The sequence below is a fragment of the Lissotriton helveticus genome, chromosome 2_1 (assembly GCF_964261635.1).
Source record: "Lissotriton helveticus chromosome 2_1, aLisHel1.1, whole genome shotgun sequence".
Taxonomy (NCBI): Eukaryota; Metazoa; Chordata; class Amphibia; order Caudata; family Salamandridae; genus Lissotriton; species Lissotriton helveticus.
In genome coordinates, this window is record NC_136059.1 from 1506219243 (window position 1) to 1506238686 (window position 19444).

Genomic DNA, 19444 nt, shown 5'->3' on the forward strand with positions numbered 1-19444 from the left:
CATGCTGGGCTGGTACCGCTCATGTACTCCCAGTGGGAGGGAGTGGGTAGGGTATCCCAGCATGCTCCTTTTATTTTTTCTGTCGTGGAGATAGTCATCTCCAATAGTAAGGAATGGGACGAGGACAATGGGACCAGGAGTAATGAAGATTACCGGTAAGTAATAGGACATTACTACATCACAAATGTTGTAATTCTGCACTAATGCTTTAAAAATGCCAATTTTCCAAAAGGAAATGGCTGGTGGTACCCCCTTCACTTATAACATAATGAATACATTTGTGGAAATATTATTAATTACATTGTTCGCCAGTTATGTGCGGAAAACCCTATTCCAGGTATAAACTATGCCTCCTGATTGTAATTAACTTAATTAGGCATCTGAAAATTACTTCAAGATTCAGCATGGGAGAGTAAATAACTCTTTGGTTTTGTTCACAATACTGATATTAAGTGAACTTTTTCCTCATTGGACTATTAACTTGCGTCTTCTCCCTTTTATATTATTTCACGTCTTTAATCAAAAATAATAGCATATCCAACAACATTGCAAATCACAGCATTTTTGTGAACACAATGCATGGTAGAGTGGTGAGTTATAGTTTGTGTAGCATGTCTGCCCAGTTCAATATACCGTGTATGGAGGTGCACGAGTGATAATAATTTGAAGGCGTTACATAAATTATAAATTAAAGGTATAAGTATAAGTTTAGAATACATTTCTTTGTGTGTAGTTTACACTTGGTTTGTTTACAAAAACAAATAAACATAGTAATTTAAAGGTGGTGTGTAAATTATACATTTAAAGTATAACTATAAATGTAGAGTTTATAATATTTGTATAATTTAATTTTAGCATGTATAGAAATAATAAATAACGTTTTCCTAGCTGTATATATAGATTAAGACTACCTACTAAATATTCTTTTCTTTTTAACTAATAAACTATTTAAAATAAATTACTTTAAAGTCGATATTTATTGAAAAAAAGATATTCCTTCGTGTTTCTGGCCGATATTCTCTTCCACAATATTTTTGGCACAATATTTTGGGTGTTTCCGTTATAAGTATAGGAACACCATATTTCTTGATGTAAGCCATATTTTTGACAGGATATTTGTGTCTCTTGATGTTTTTGACACCGATATTCTGTCAGATAACCTTTTGTAGCATATGCTTTCAATAAAAATTAAATCATGTAATCAGGGCAACAGCTTGCCACAGCTATTGGCTTTGAAAATAGCTGTTTTTTGTATAACACATTTCTCCCACTGTTTTGTAGCCGTGTAAGTAATATAAGCCATTCTAAAGCAGTGTATTTGTACTCAACTTATAGACCATCGAAGTTTGAAGGAATGAGTCGCCCTGTCTAGAATTCCAGATGTCTGACCTGCAAATGTCTGCCTAAATTGTCCAGTTTGAAATAAATGTGGGGCCCAAAGTTTAAGAGCCGACCGGTGGTGCTGCCCAATGCTGTGGTTGGCAAATACCCCTGCTCTCTAGTCTTGATTTCCATTTATGCCTCTTTCTTCCACCACCCTACACTATGTGTCTCTTTTTCTCACTCTTGAACTGTTATTTTTGATCCATGCTTTCATCCATTGTCACTGTTTTCTCATCTTTCTCGCCCTCCTTCTTTCTTCTTTTTCTGCCCTTCTCGTTCTCGCTCGTGGTCAAAGTCTGATTAAGTAAATTCAGGCTCCAACCACCTGGAGCAAGCCCACATTCCATATTTATTATACTGAAAACCTGGCTCTTTGTGCATGCCTAACTCCTCACCGTTCACTTTCTGCTAGTTCTGCGCCGGGGCACTCCTTGGAGTAGCTGCGTGCAATATAAATAACCTATCATATCATATCATATCATATCATATCATATCATATCATTATGTATTAATTATTCATTGTAAGCCTTGGCCAAGGATGGTATAATTTATATACCATAAACGGAAAGAGAAGTGCCACTCTTTACACTTGAATTCACTCATACTTAGTACCTTACTTAAGTCCAGAGACTTGCTTCAGAATCAGATGCCGTCGTAGTGTATTACGCTATCCATACACAATAGTTGATAAAAATGGGCTCTAAAAAGCTACGTTGGGTGTTGACGTAGGAGCGTTATGTATCTCCAGGTTTGGGAATGCACCCCAGAGGTTGCTCCCCCCTGAGTGCAGGGAAAACCTCCATAATTAAATGAGAAACTTAAGATGCATATTGCTTAGATTAAAGTAGAATCCCAAGTGATTGAGTTGCTGTCCATGGACATGCATGGCCTTTTGAGCCTGATGGGATACTTTCACTCATTCTGTGACTGAAATGGTGAGGACGTCTTTTTGCAACGCTTTGCTATCAACATCACAGACGACTCAGCCAGAAAGTAGGAAAAATGCAATTCATTTCAAATAAAGTGTCAAGAGCAAAGCTGCCTGACTCAAATTCCATCTGCAGGGCTTAGACAGATGTACACAGTTTGAATGACAGAAAGACACCGTCCAACATTTCTTAAGTCCCTCAGTTACCTATGGCAATCTCAGGCCCAAGATGTCGGACCATAAAAAATAGAGCATTACTTCATGAGGAAAGTTATTTTGCAAAGAACAGAGCGTTATGGCCCAAAAATTCGTATAATACCCAACCGTACAGCTTTCGCTTTGCTTGTGCCAGCATTGGGCCGGGTCAAACTTTTATGGGAACTTGAAAATATCACCTATAAGTGTATAAAAATACATGAATCCAGGTTTGTTCCTTATAACCACCATTTATCCATACATCTTGTAGAGAAGACCTGGACCCTTGACGTTAGAGTGTTGGTAAGTTTATTTTCCCGGCCATGCCGTCCCATCCACTGCTTGGCATGTTGTCTAGGATAACAGAGTTGTTGTTAGACATTAATGCATTTACAATGATACTGTCAAACTTCGGTAGAAAAGCATCTGTGACCAGCAATAAAACTGGTAAGCATTAAAAATACAGAATACAGAGCAAGTGGGCCAGTACACATTCCTGTGTAAGCCACTTTAATATGCGAAAGTCGGAAATGCATCAATTGATTTGGGTACTAATATCTGTACAGACCTACATTGGAAACGTTTTTAATTAATCCCAATAACAATGGTCTTTATATAGGCAATACCGAGCTGCACATTGACCATGGATGTTTGGTTTACATACAGACACTGAAGTCTAAAGATAGTAAAGAGGGATTACAAACATCGATCATTTACATCCCTGATAAAAAAGGTTCCACATATAGCTGCCCCCAAGGGACCACCACAGGCACTGAACAGGGTTTGTTGGCTCTTGAGCAGCCTTGCTATGCTACGTTAACACGTTGACGCAGAGGGGAGGGGTCAGGATTCTTGCCACAGCGGTCGAGCAGGGCGGAGCGGCTGTACTCTGCTTTCACCTGTGATCCCGCATGCTGGAAGCATGCTGCAAGCACCGCCACCACTCGGTAGCACCACCGGAGTTGTCCGTGGGGCCCAGTACTCAGGGAGACTCCTGGAGGCAAAGACAGGGCTCTGATAGGCGCTGCTTGAATCCGCATCCCCAGCCTCCTCGCCCTGCTTCTCACGTGGCTCACTGCAGAGTGGAGAAGGTGGTGATTGTGACCTGGCCAGTCTGGTGCAAAACTGGTGAGTGGCGGTTTGGCCGATGAAGCTGACGGTGCAGTGGGCTAGTCCAATTGCAAAGGCTGAACCCCTGCTTTCACAGAAGCGGCACAGCTAAGCTGGGTGCAGCTTGCGTCCAGGTGCACTCCCTTGCACCTGCAGCCCATTGTAAGGATGTCAGGAACGCCTGCTGCATCCCCGTCAACAAGTAACAGCCCAACAATTTTGAGGTCTCTCCAACGCTGTCTCGTTGAGAGAAGCTGTATACAGTATAGCTGGGAAGCTCCGCCCTCTTTTCGGCCATAAATTTGATTGGCTTTAATAATAAAATCTGCATACTGATTGGATTTGGGCTTCTTAGTCCCGCCTCCTGACTGCCATGGCGTCATTTTTGCTCTTCCGAGGCTATCAGCCCCTTTACTTGTAAAACCGTTTTTTTCCCTGTCTCTCCCCATTCCCTCCCGCAGTCCCTAACTTCTTATACTATAACCAACCAACAACCCCCCAACCCCCGCCCTCCCGTTCGTGCCTTCTTTCTTGCGGGCACTTCCATTTAAAATGCAATAGGTCTCGGGTAAATCCGAGTCCTATTGCATTTTCAGTGCTTGATTGCGTTGTGATTGATGGGGTAATTCGCATGCGCAACAAAACAGTGGCGTTCCTAATTCACGGCAGGAGGCAGAGACAGCACAAGCAGCACCCGCCTGACTACACAATGCTTGTTTTGTTTTGTTTGTTTGCAGGCAGGCGTATGGCTGTCGTAGTTTGCTTGGAAGAGGTCAGTGACCTCAACGCCAACACTGAAGCAGACATTTACCGCTCATCTGAAGATGTTTCTGCAGGTCAGTCATAATGTGCCCTTCTCGTTTCCCCTATCTCCCCGTTTCTGGAACTGTACACTGCTGCTGCTGCCTATTTAGCAGAAATAATAAAAGAGACAATCACCTGCATCGTATTTTACAAAAAAGGGGGGCCGGGGGATTTTGCGTAATCTACTGTGTAAACCATAGCCAGTTAATTCTTATACGAAGTCCTGCTTAGGCCACGCGTTTATTTATTTGGCTGCTAGAGCGCTGCATGTCTTAGTTCCATTACTTCAGAGAACTGAAAATCACGAATCTAACAATCCGCTTTAGTGATTAATCAGGTGTAGTGTCGCGCACTAGTTGTTGCACATCACGCCGTGACGTGACGTGCGGGTGGCCATTTTGGCGGCTGCGCGCGCACCGCGCATTGAGAGGCGCGAAAGCCGACACGGACAGAGATCGGCTCGGCGCTCTTTAGGGCTAATGAGATAAATAAAAGACGTTCACTATACATGGCTGCATAGTCTTTACTGTGCATCAGAATAACGTTACAATGGCGACGAGGGCGGGATCCTGAGCCCCTGCCCCCTGGAAAAGAAAAAAAACAAAAAAGAAAAAAACATTCCAACAGGAAAATACACCGAGGGAGGCAGCAGGATACCGGTGAACCCACGCACAAAGCAAGAAGCAGGACAGTGAAGCCAGGCAGCCAGGAGACAGTTGATGAAGAGCGAACCAGCTACCACACGAGGTACCATACCCTAAGGAGCGCGGCAGAGCCCAACCTCACCCCACAGGGAAGACAATCACGCAAAGGGGACAGAAAGTACCCAGGCGGAACCAGGGGTGAGTGCGCCAAGTCTACACGGCCATTCCTTAAAAGGGGAACCGCGCTGGCTACCTTAAAAGAGGGCGAGGGGGCTGACGCAGATAAACCCCAGTTACAAGCTGAAAAACAGGAGCCAGACAACACCCCAGGTAGTCCCAGAAGCCAAGGGAACACATCACCCACCGTCAAAAGTGAAAGGATGAGTGCGCAAGCAGGATACGCCATGGCGCCAGTCCAATTCCTGCCTAAACCAGGAGAACCACTTATGAAATGGGAAGATTGGAGGGAGTATATAGACAACTTCATAGAAGTCCTAGAAGATGAAAATGAGGAAAAATTCAACCCCAAAAGAAAAAAACGCATCCTACTACTCAATTTAGGCCCGGAAGGACTCAGGATTTACAAAAGCCTGGTACCCAAAGAGAGAGGAAGCACAGACGACGATGTGTATGCTCATGCCATTGATGACTTGAACGAACACTACCGACCGGCAGTGTGCGTATCAGTAGACAGATTCAATTTCCAGCAGAGGACACAGCGTCCAGGAGAGTCGGTAGAAGAGTATGTGGCGGCCCTGAAGAAACTGGCAGCCACATGTAAATATGACGCATGGGAAGATGAGTTCATCAAAGATCAAATTGTGATGCACACCACGAGCACGAATGTACAGGACAAGCTGTGGGCCAGCGGGGAGACCACGCTGAAGGAGGTGATGGTCATTGTAAAAAGGGCAGAATTGGCACGCAGGTGTGCAGACGCTGCGAAGAAGGAAACGACACCCAGTCCCATGGTGAACAAGGTGGACGATGAGGAGCCACGTAGAGACCATAAATACAAAGTCCCTTCCTCGAAAGGTCCACATAGATGGCAAGGCAACCCTGGACCACCAGGAAAACAACCCGGGCACAACAAGAGAGCGTGCTATAGATGCGGTAGCTGGTCCCATGAAGCACATGACAGAAAATGCCCGGCGGCCCGGGCCAAATGTATGTACTGTGGCATAATCGGCCATTATGAGAAGGTGTGTCGGAGAAAATCATCCAAGAGCATGGTAAAATACATCGACCAGGATCATGAAGACCAGGAGGGAAGCACAGAGGAAGAAGTCGTCACAGTACTGTGTATATACGACCAGGTGTTGTGTGTGGACGGCAAAAGGACAACCAAACCAGTATTAGACATGACGATCGGTGGAGTACCGATAAGAGTAGTGGCAGATACAGGCTCTCCCTACACCATCGTCCAGAAAGCAGTATGGAACGAAATCTTCAGGCCACACTTAGGCCCAGAACTGGAGAAACTGGACATCCGACCAGTCACGTACAATGGAGACCGCATACCGATGGCTGGATTCCGACCTTTAAAGTTCGAGTTCAGAGGCCGATCCGCATTTTGCAAGCTGTACATATCAGAGAAAGGTCCGTCAGTATTGGGATGGCTGGATCAAGGTGACCTGGGTATCAAACTAGATCCCAGCGGGAAAGAGCAGATACTTCTCACGGAACCAGAAACATGGCCAGACCTGGTCCGGTGGAAAGATGAATACCCCAAAGTATTCGCGGGTACAGTAGGCAAGCTGGAGAAATTCCTACACAAGATAGTACTGAAAGATGGAGCCGTACCAGTGGCCCACAAAGTGAGGAACGTGCCCCTAGCAGTGAGGGAAGCCGTTCAAGAAGAACTACAGGACTTGGAAAAGAAAGGAATTATCGAACCAATCACGTGCGCAGAATGGCTCGCGCCATTGGTGGTGGTCATGAAGCCCAGTGGTAAGGTCAGGCTGTGTGTTGACCTGAGGGAGTTGAACAAGAATATCGTGGTGAAGAAGTTCACTCTACCAAGAATCGAAGAAATGTTGGCAAAAACCTGAGGCGTCAAGTGGTACTCCACCATCGATCTGACCTCGGCCTACCATCAAATTGTCTTGCACCCCGACAGCAGGAAATTAACATCATTCATCACCCCGTTCGGATGCTATCAGTTCTGCCGCATGCCGGTCGGACTGGCCTCAGCGGCTGCAGTGTTTCAGAAGCTGATGCACCAGTTGTTCAGGGAGATGGACGGCATCCAGTATTTCCAGGACGACATCCTGGTAATGGGGCGAGACAAAATGGACCACGACGCAAAGCTCAACAAGGTGCTGAAGACCCTGGAGGTCAAAGGCCTCACAGCCGAATGTTTCAAGTGCCGGCTGGGCATGGAGTCAGTAACCTACCTAGGCCACGAGATAGGGGTGCAAGGAATCACGCCGAAAACAGAAAACGTTAAAGCGATTTACGAGGCACCGCCACCCACCAATAAAGAGGAGGTCAGGTCATTTTTGGGCATGGCGGAATATTATGGAAAATTTGTGCAGCACTTTGCCTCAAAGACACACCACATGAGGATGCTGACAAGGGAGAGCACAGCGTTCCAGTGGACAGATGAGGCTCAGAGTGAATTTGAAACCATCAAGAAGGACGTTGCAGGCGCAGTGCCACTCCAGGGATATGACCCCCAGGACGTAACGATACTCATGACCGACGCCAGCGACAAGGGGCTGGGTGCGGTACTGATGCAAGATCGGGGACAAGGAAAATTGGAAACAATCAGTTTTGCATCCCGTGCATTGAGCGACACAGAAAAAATACAGTGTTATTGAAAAAGAGATGTTGGCCGTCGTGTGGGCAATGACAAGGTTCAGGCAGTTTCTATGGGGCACACGATTCCAGCTGAGGACTGATCACAAGCCCTTACTGAAGGTGTTAACATCCAGCGGACATGCCAGTGCCACGCCCAGGATCTCGAAGATGACCCTGAAATTGCTTGAATTCAGATACGACGTGGAGCACATTCCGGGAAATCGGAACAGAGTAGCGGACTACCTAAGCAGAGCGGTGGCCATGGAGCTAGGAGAAGAAGACCAAGGAGAAAAGGAGGAGATGGTAGCACTTACAGAGGACCAAGAGAGAGTCATCTGCAATCAGGAGTGGAGAGAAGCCTACGGAGAAGACCACACCATACAGGAAGTGAAGTTATACATCGTCAAGGGTTGGCCGGACAAGAGACGAACGAGCGAGAACCTAAAACCATACCATGAGGTCAGGGAAGAGTTGTCGATGGACGACCAAGGAGTGTTCGTGTACAGAGGAGATAAAGTCATCTCCCCGGAAAGCATCATTCCCAAGCTACTGAACATACTACATGAGGGCCATTTGGGAATCGGAAAAATGAAACTAAGGACCAAGCAAAATTACTGGTGGCCGGGTATGGACCTGATGGCGGAGAGACATGTCAGAGATTGTCTACAGTGCCAGGGAGCAGACAAGACGCTCAAACCCTTGCGTCCAGCATTAGGAAAGTTCGACCCTCCACAAAATCCGTGGGAAGAACTGTCGATAGACATTTTGGGCCCGATCCTCGATGGCCAAGGGGTCCAAAAATACGTATGTGTCCTTATAGACAGATACTCTAAATGGCCTGAGGTAAAGGTAGATGAAGCAATGGACACTGAGAACATCTTGAAGTTCCTGTCTGACACTTTTGTGAGAGAGGGCATCCCTAAATCTATCCTGAGTGATAATGGCCCCCAATTTACTTCTGATAAGTGGAACAACTTCATGCAGAGGAATGGAATCGTTACCAAACGTACGTCGATCTACCATCCGGCCGGCAATGGGCTGGTGGAACGATTCAATAGAGTAGTGATGGGAGCAGTGCAGTCAGCGATCTCCAGCGACAAAGACTGGGAAAAGGAGATATGGCACATGGTGTGGGCGTACAGGATCACCCCCATCGGGATGGGGTACAGCCCCTTCCAGATACTGAGAGGTCGTGAACTATTTACTCGCGACAACCGCGTGTGGAAGGAAAAAACCATAACGAGTGAGTGGTCCCCTGCAGTGGTACAAGCCAACTTGGAAAGGGCACAGACCATATATGCCAACCACTACAACAAACGCAGGAATGTGAAGAGCACAGAACTGGAAAAAGGCGAGTGGGTTCGAGTAAAGTTGGCAACGTTGCAGAGTAAGGGAGACAGTAAATACAGTAAACCAATGCAAGTTAAGGAGGTATATGACAGAGCGGCCTTGCTGAGTGATAGGAATGTGTGGCCCCAAGACCGCATGGCCAGATGCAACAAAGTTTTACGATGGCATCAAGGAGGAGCAGATCTGGAGGACATAGAGGAACCCATCGAGGAGCAGGAATGGCCTGGCGTAGAGTTGCAGGAGAGAAGAGGCGAGCAGCAGGGGGAGAGAAACCCTGACGGCAGCCAAGAAGCTGCGATGGAAATGGAAGTGAGGAGAACTGATGGAAGCGCGGCGGCGCCGATAGAGGGAAGGATTGGAACAGAGAACCAGGAGAAGGGAAAACTGTCTACCCCAGCAAAGGTAACCCGGAGAGGAAGAACCGTGGTGAGACCTGCAAGGTTTCGAGACTTTGAGATGGACAGCGGACTGTAAGTTAAACGTTCCTTGTTTGGGAAAAAAGGGAGATATGTAGTGTAGCGCACTAGTTGTTGCACGTCACGCCGTGACGTGAAGTGCGGGCGGCCATCTTGGCGGCTGCGCGCGCACCGCGCATTGAGAGGCGCGAAAGCCGGCACGGACAGAGATCGGCTCGGCGCTCTTTAGGGCTAATGAGATAAATAAAAGACGTTCACTATACATGGCTGCATAGTCTTTACTGTGCATCAGAATAACGTTACATTAGGGTTATTATATTTGGCCATTATTGTATACCATTGTTCACTGACTCGTTTTTTGCAATATGGTGTTTTCAGTTCGTCCTCCCAAGTAAGTTAGCTAAGAAGGCCCCTTCATCTTCTGCTAAAACCTGTGCATCTGAGGAACTAGTCAATTGTGTCTGAGTAAAGAAACTGTACCCCATCATTATTGGCCGTGCCCTTGAACGATGCACTGACATTCAGCTAGCAGTGAGTTGATGCCCAGCTACCCGAACTTTGACCTGGATTTGCACAGACCATGTTGCTGATCGCACTTTAAGATTGGGGAACTGAGCGCTGCCCATTTCCCTGTGGATAGAATCAAAACTTTAGGCCCTGGTTGAAGATCTGCAGACTGACCTTGTATACACGGTATCTCTTATACAGTTTAAAGATTCCAGAGATGCAGGCATAGCCTTTACCAGAGTTCAGAAGAAGGCTACTTAAGGACACTTAAGAGTGGTGGCTGTACTGGGTGAGCACACTCGTTCACTGCAACTTTTCTTGGTTTCGTTCATCATTTGATGCACCTGCTGTGGTAGTGGTCCAGCTCCCAGTTAGCTCTCCAGCTGACTGGTTCAAGACAGGTCTCGATGACTTGAGAGGAGCCTTTTATAACCATGGGCTCAAAATGATTTATATGGGTCTCACCACGGTATGCTATGGCATTAGAACAGGGACCCCCTGAGTAAGATCAGAATCCTGGATCAGGGCAAAGCAATTTTTAGCAACAAAATATATCCAGGCATTGACAAAGTAGACAGTTGGCACAAATTGAATATATCAAATAAAACACAAGTAAAGAAAACTAACCAGTAATCATGGTATCATAAAATGTTATAATAATGATAAAAGTTTGATAATCACATTCAATTAAACACTCAAAAATGATGAAAGATACAAGGGATAATAAAAAGAGAATGCAATATTCGATTGTTATATTCTCTATAGGGTAATAAGGAAAAGGGGGGTTAAAATGATTTCCCCAGCTGATTATAAAAGTTGATGTCTCTCTGCCAACGCGTTTCGACACCAAAGTGTCTTCGTCAGGACAATATCAGCATATATCTATAATTTAAAAAAATCAAGTTTACAATAGATATTTACTTGTGTATATACAGATATTTTTACATTTCTTTTTTTCATTTTCTTTTCTTTTACATATAGCCAGTTATGTCTTACAACAAGGACAAATACAACCACAATAATCAAGAACACATGAGAACATATAAGGATGGAAAACACACAAAAAAGTTCTAAACAACTTATCAGTATCTTTAAAGATACTGATAAGTTGTTTAGAACTGAACCGAAATGTTCTCATGTGTTCTTGATTATTGTGGTTGTATTTGTCCTTGTTGTAAGACATAACTGGCTATATGTAAAAGAAAAGAAAATGAAAAAAAGAAATGTAAAAATATCTGTATATACACAAGTAAATATCTATTGTAATCTTGATTTTTTAAAATTATAGATATATGCTGATATTGTCCTGACGAAGACACTTTGGTGTCGAAACGCGTTGGCAGAGAGACATCAACTTTTATAATCAGCTGGGGAAATCATTTTAACCCCCCTTTTCCTTATTACCCTATAGAGAATATAACAATCGAATATTGCATTCTCTTTTTATTATCCCTTGTATCTTTCATCATTTTTGAGTGTTTAATTGAATGTGATTATCACACTTTTATCATTATTATTAAATTTTATGATACCATGATTACTGGTTAGTTTTCTTTACTTGTGTTTTATTTGATATATTCAATTTGTGCCAGCTGTCTACTTTGTCAATGCCTGGATATATTTTGTTGCTAAAAATCTCACCACGGTATGCTCCAATATCACTGAGAATAATCCGACCTGCGTTTAGAACCTCTAAACATTGACCTTTACTTCCTAAAGCATTCAGGTATTCAAATAGCCCCATTTTAATAAACCAACACCACTTACACAACATCAAGGAGCCAGGCCTACCTTCCTGTAGCCAATAAGTGCACTTTCTGCACTGTGTGATGCTGCCCCACTCTTGTGAAGGTTACCACGCACATTACCTGTCATTTGGCATTGTTTAGAATTGTTGTTTAAGGTACTTATTATAAACACAAGGGTACAAAAACTTGATCATTCACTGACTTGTAGCAAAGTCTGGAGGATTGTGACCCCCTCTTTTGTGATAATCAAAAGTCTGCAAACATGGCTTAACCTTACAATGACTTCTGTTCGGTGCTATGCTTTTCAAGGAAAGAAGCTGCCACGGCTTAAGGAAACAAGCATTGGCATAGCCAATAGGTCGCGCCTTTGGAACCTTATAAGTGTTTAGCCATGCAACGGTTGATGTTGTTGCACCAAGGAAATTGTGCTCCATAACTAAATACTTATAAGGTCTCAAAAGCGAGACCCATTGGCTATGCCAATGCTTGTTCTACACTGCTACCCTGTGAAAGATCTCTGCAAAAGCACTTTGTTAATTTTTGCCTCCCTAAACTGCCCACTGAACTGCAACTGTAACTAAACCTGTAATTACATTTGCAATTCTCAGTTACACCTGCCACCAGAGACTTAGCGGGGTATTTTCTTATCTAATGGTTTATCCCCTCATTTGTTTCTAACCCTAGGACCACACCAGCATGTCCCCCACCCCCACAAAAGCTCTGTGAACTTGCAAGGCAAAAATCTCCAAGGGATTCGCAAGGACTGGAAACCATGTAGAATCCATCATGCAGTCATGTTGTGAAAGGGCACCACATCCCTTGACAAGAAGGAAGTAAACACTTCAATCCTTATTATCAAGAAATAGCTTCAAGGCCGAACCTGCATGGGAAAATCAGCCATTGATATCACCAGTGGCTTGCATGTTTGAAAGATCAAGAAAAATCCCACAAAAACGTAACTTTTTAACATACACAGTTGGGTCATTTTTTCCACCCCAGGTGACACAAACTTCCTCCCATCTCACCAACTAAAAATAACAACAGTGTTCTTCATGAACCAAACCAAAACCTCAAGCACCCGATAGGGCCCTCGACTTTATCAGTGAAGGACGAGTTCAAAGAGAGCAAAGAGTCAGCCAGGGATCCGGTAAGCGACTTGGAGATACTTTCACTGAGGTCTATATCTCCACGACCCTGCCCTGGTCAATCGTCATCACGTACACTCCCTAGATCACTATTAACAGTTGGTGCCCCACTTCCAATTGAAGTAAGAGATCAAGTCAATCAAGGGCATAACAGCATGTATCCATGCACAGTTGAACAACACCAACCCGACTACAAAGAATTGGTCCTTCTGAGCTCCAACATCCAATCCCGGGTCGCGTGCTCGGCTTTTCTCAGCACTCCCGGACCGTCCAAAGCAGTCAAAATAGGAGTGAATTACGTCTCCAGAACGTATCCCCAGTAAGGATAGACCAGGGATCAAATAATGCATCTCTCCACACAGTGGGGGTAAATTATAGCAGGAACCCTGCGTCACTAACTACCACCCCACTAGTTGCGTCCAAAGACGCACAGTTTAAAATAGTTGCTGGGGCGCAAACAAAATCAACTGTACAACTTGAGTCAGGGGAAGGAACCTGCTGAAACCTCCAAAAAGCATGACTTCCCCTTCCCCCGAAATAAAAGGCCCTAGGGCCGTGCGGGACATTTGGTTCAGAACGTCACAGCTGACTCTCGACTCTCTAACCTACCAAACAAGAGGGATGTTAATGAAGACTTACTGAACCGTATGGCCATAGCAGTGTCAGGAATCGACAGAAGCTGGCTGACAAAACTACACGGCCGCAACCAACATAGACTGCACTTGTGCTCCGATGGTCAACAAGCTTGCAACAATCCCAGATGCTTTGACCACTTTGATTGAAAACCTAAAAATGTACCTCAAAAAACCCTTGGCGCGTACTATTTTGTAACATATTTCATCCGGACTGTATGATATCAGCTTCGGCTGTAAGGCACCACAATTCCAATAAAGTTTTTTTTTTATTTAAACCTGGCCACAGCAAGCATTCACAACTGCTTGTGCAACAGGCCTTGACAAGTAACTGATGCTGGGACTCCAAAAAACACGGGTGATTACCAGGGTTCCAAAAAGAACACTGGCCCCTCGAAAGCTGAGGAACCCCCTCCAACATAACACTCAAATGGAGGTCATAGGGCCCCCACCACAGTCATGGACACACATCAAGAGGGGAGTTTTAGCAAACCTCAACCACTCCCCAAGCTGCATTAGAGACAGTAATGTCAAAATACTGAGGAAAAAACAGGATAAAGCAAGAAATAAAAAAGAGCAAGCTTAGTCATTGTCACTGGCACAAGCACAATGAAACAACGAAACAAAGAAAACACACCTACTCTCGAAGTAGAACCAACTGAAACTGACAGCAAGGACATGTCAAGGAATGGTAAATTCTTTCCCCGATTAAATAAAAAAATGGGAATACCAGCTGGGGGAAGGCCTATCATCGAAACTGCTACTAGGGACGAACCAGTCCAGCCGCCCTCTCCTGAAGATGCTAGCCCCCCTACAGAGTTAACCGAGCGAGATAAAAGAGACATGGAGGTGGCGCAAACACAAAAAGAAAACTTGGCCAACAATGGTGGACAATCAGAGCTCTTAATATCTAACAAAGGTGTGCCCTGACTTTCAGTCTCACACCAAAATCCACTGGCAATTGGTTGTGTTAATGCCATCGCAGGGGCTCAACGACACATACTAGCTACCTCCGCCTCCCGGACAGTAACAACTGACACAACACTGGCTTGTGAACCCTTGAAATAGCACTATAGGTAAGACAATATCTGATCACATTGGCCAAACACCCGGCACATCTTTTGCGTGTAACCAAATAATCTTTACTCTGGAATATCAGCCAAGGGGGAGGCATGAGATTCTCTACCGAGATAACATCTTAAAACTACTATAGGTGTTCCCCTCCCTAGACCAGGTGACCACGGAGGACATTCGTTTAATTCCTGGCGTCAACGGACAACAAGATGCAAGATTTTACTCTTGTGACCTGGGCCTCAAACTCGCTTGCAAGGAAGGTTCTCCAGAAAAAAAGAGTGCTTATTTGTCTGGGTGATTAAAATCAGCATCCTCTTCCTGCAGCCTACGCAGCACCGCTTAACCCCCAAAAGGAGAACCTAAACTTAAACAACCAAAAAGATAGTAAGCAAACATATTCAATTCTCAGGAACCCTGTTGGTATATTGTTTATATCTGCTGCTTCATTTCACAATACTCTTTCTACAACAGACAAAAGTAGCAACATACGGCTAAATTTAGGCTGGCTTTCAGCAGTCCTACATGGCATCAATCGCTCATGATAAGATAAACTCCAGAGATCCCAGCTGTTAGAAACGGGACCTCCGGCTGGCCACGGTCAGTCAGGGATCACCATTTCTAAGGTCAGGGCAAGGGAGTCACACACCAAGATAACCCCTGCTCACTCTCTAGGTAACGTGGCGCGAGCAGCAAGGCTAATCTCAGAGGCGATGTGTAAAGCGTTTGCGCGCGCACCCCAGCGACAACACCCTAGGCCCACCACAAAGGAAACTCCACACAAGGTTATATCAAAAATAGCCTTTGTATTATAATAATAAAAACACATTAGATAACACACACACTTTACAATGTGCCGACAGGCACGGGCAAGATTTACAAGGGATTATGTACAGGACAGGGCCACCTGGACCACTGTCAGGGGTATGCACTTTTTAGAAATAATACTTGTAGGTATCACACTTAGCACATAAACATATAATGACTGTAACACAGAAATAGTAAATGTAGCATACAACCAGTAACTACTGGTAAAGGGAAAATACCTCCTACGCCACCCTAAACACTGTAGGGAAATCACGCAGGGAACTAGGACCTTATCATCAGGACCTATGGAAGGAAAACCTATCACCTAAGCAAGTCACATTTAGCAAAGGTAATATCAAACAATCCTCTAAGCAGGTCACTTTTAGCAAAGGGGAATAAACCATAAACAATTACCTAAGCAGGTCACTTTTAGCAAAGGTAACAACAAACATTCCTCTAAGCAGGTCACTTTTAGCAAAGGGGAATAAAAACATAAAGAATCACCTAAGCAGGTCACTTTTAGCAAAGGTAATAACATAGACAATTGCACATGAAACATTAAAACACATTCAGGGGTGCAGGTAGAACATTTGCGCAGAAATTACATCAGCAAGTAAATCACAAATTGCGCAGGGTGCACGTAGCACCACACTAGAAATGTCCCTCAGGCCAACTGGCCTCGCAAGGGGCTTAAATGCCCTGAGTCTCAATGTCAGGGAAGGCTGCGCAGGCAGCACAGCACACAAGCCGAAACGTAGCAACTGTCCACTAAGTGCTGGACAGTTGTGAATACTGCTGGCCAACGTTGGAGCCTCGTGGGCTCAAGAACACAATGGGGCAAAACACAGAGTGGGAGCCATGGGGCTCTGACCACCTGACTGCCTGTGTCCCCCTAGAGCCTCTCAGGGCTCGTAAAACAAATCTGCTGGCCTTAAAAGAGCTTCAGCGCTCTTAAACAATGGTATGCCCCTAGAGCCTCTCTGGGCTCTAAAACAACTGTGGCACTGCAGAGCCTCTCGGGGCTCTGAATCAAAATGGGGGCGGGAGCCTCGGGGCTCTAAACAATGTAGGCGGGAGCCTCGCAGGCTCAACAAAGAAATCAAGGTGCCCCCTCGAGCCTCGGGGCTCGTAAATATCGTTTAGGGCGGGAGCCTCTCGGGCTCTACATAACCAAATTGCCCCCAGGAGCCTCGGGGCTCCTAATCCCACTGCGGGCTTCGTTGGAGTCCCTCACGGGGGACTCAGGATCAAGTAATGCCCCCAGAGCCTCACTCGGCTCTTCTCACTTGGGCCGCTCTCAGGCCCCACTCACCGGCTGTCTCGGGCTGCGGCGGCTCCTCTCTCTTGTCCCGGGGCTCTCCCTTCGATCGGGAGCCTCGGGCAGGACACGCCGGCTGCTTCCTTCGTCTCGCGGCTCGGTGGGGGGCGGGACTTCCGGTTGGCTTCTCCGGGCCGCGCTGTGAGTGGCCGGCCGGCCCAATACTTCCGGGTCGCCGCGGGCAGCGCGGCGGCTCGTCTCAGGCAGGCAGGCGGGCTCTCAGCATCCGAGGAGTGGGCTCCCTCGTGATGATTTAAATATCCAAGGACGGGGCAATGCCGGGTGGGCACCGGCTTCCAAATCACATATAAAGCGAGGTAGGCACTCGCGCTGCCGAAAATCGGCAAATTAAAACGGGCAGATGCCGGGTGGGCACCGGCTGCACACAAAGCGCTCCCAAGCGCTTAGGGCATGAAATAAAGCGCTCTCAGCGCTAAGAGCAAAACGAAGCGCTCCCAGCGCTGGGGACAAGGGAGAGCGCTCCCCAAGCACAGCAAAGCTCCAGCAAGGTCTGGAGGCAGACAGGGGGGGCAGGGCAGGGCCAGAGCCAGCACACTGGGTCTCCAGGCAGGGAGACAAGCCAAGTGGCGGTCCTCCTGGCCCCAGCAACAGCAACAGCCCCCTCTGGCAAGATCCAAAGTAGAACAACTTCTGTGGGGACACAGCCCCATTTTTATACAGATAAATCCTTTGTTGCAGGGTGCAGGGTGGGGGGAAACCAGTTGCAGCTGGCTGGGGAGTACCCTTGATGGCCCAACCACCCCTTTCATTCACTGGGGAGGCTTGGGTCGTTAGACAAACCACAGGGGAGCGGAGCCAGCATTGTGTGGGGAAAAACCCAGCCCATCCAGGACCCAGGTGCACTCCTCCCACACATCACTCATGCTGATCTCACACTCACCACCGAGCAGACCCAGCCAGACTTCCTGGAGCCTGGCATGCCAGCCAGCTCCAGCCAATCACGCTCCAGCACCCTCACTGCACACATACATCAATGTCCAGAAGTAGCACTTCCCTTCTAGACACATACAAGCCGCACATACCATCGCGCAGCATTCATTCTCACGAGTTCACACATACCAAACTCGAGCCTGCACTCCCCACACATCAGGAACTAACATGGACACACACATTCCCCATGCATTCCTATGGGAGGGCAGGCCAGCCATACTACACGCACGCACTTTACTCTGGGACACAGGGAAAAAGTGCGCAGAGACCCAAAAATCACTAACACTGGGTCACAAATAAAAGCAAAAAGATTAGGGGTGAACCTGCCCTAAGGGCCAAGTCCAACACAACCCCCTTCCAGCCAAAACGCAGGGCAGACCAATCACCACCGTGATGGACTTCCCTGCTTGGGGCGATAAAACACGGACGCGGGCCCACAACTGCAGGGACACCCTCCTGTTTTACGCCACGCTGAACCCCTAGGGTTCCTTCTAAAACTACTGTAGGGACTAACTGGGGTACCCCACTGATACTCTCCAGCTGCCCTCGGCCAGGACCAGGCCCTAGGCCATCCAGGTACCACTGGATCCTGCCTACTCACAAAGTGGGGGGTAGTAACCCCTGGCACATAATAGCCATTCTCCACCCTTCCTGTCTGCAAGACAGGGCTAGACTGCCACTGGTTCTCCAGCCTAGGGTCTACAACCTCAGGTGGACCAGGAGTCTCAGGGAAGGCGCTCCTCCCCTTACCTCTTCTCCTAGGGTTCCTCCTCCTCCTGCGAGGGGTCCCCTCTAAACAACATTCTCCCAACCTGGGGTTTAACCCCTCAGGTTGCACCGGGTTCAGAGGTGGGCTCTCCCACCCTCTGCACCCCCTTCCAGAGTCCTGCTCCCTCCCAACCGGGGCGGTACCTCTGGAAAAAGAACTGGTCAGGACACTGATTACAGTAGTCCCACCCTTCAGGTCAGACGGATCCTGAACCTGGCCTTCCAACCTCCGGTCTAGAACCTTTGGTGGAACCAATGCCTGGCACTCCAGGACTTCTGGGGACTCACATACTATCCCCCAATCACTCCTTTCGCCGGACTCCTGTACCCTCCCTACTGGAGCGGTACTGCCAGACTCTAGAACCATAGAAGCTCCGCTTACAGATGCTCCAGGTCTTCTACACACTAGGAGATCTCCCTCAAGTGAACTAACAGGCAAGCTTAGGTTCCCATCCTGGTGTTCCCTAAAGAAACCATCCAGGCTCTGTGACAGGGCTTCGGGCGTCTGGGGACTCTCGGTCACACACTCACTCCCGCTCCACTGAGACAGGCAGTCAGCCCCTACACCCTCCTCACTAACCTGGGACCTAGCTGGGCTACTCTCACCCTCCTCCACCACACTGGGCTGGAAGACACCTGACCCACTATTGTTGGAATCACTCACTAGTGACTCTAAAGAACCTCTCGCACTGTCCCAGCGCTCTGCTTCCTTTGCAAGGTCCCAAGGACAAAAACATTTCAACTTCAGCAGGTGCTGGCGCAACTCTGGACAAACAACACTGAGCAACTGCTCTTTGAGGAACATATTCACCACTTCGTCCACCTCATTGTCCGAGTTAGCCCTCAGCCAATCCCACATTGCATC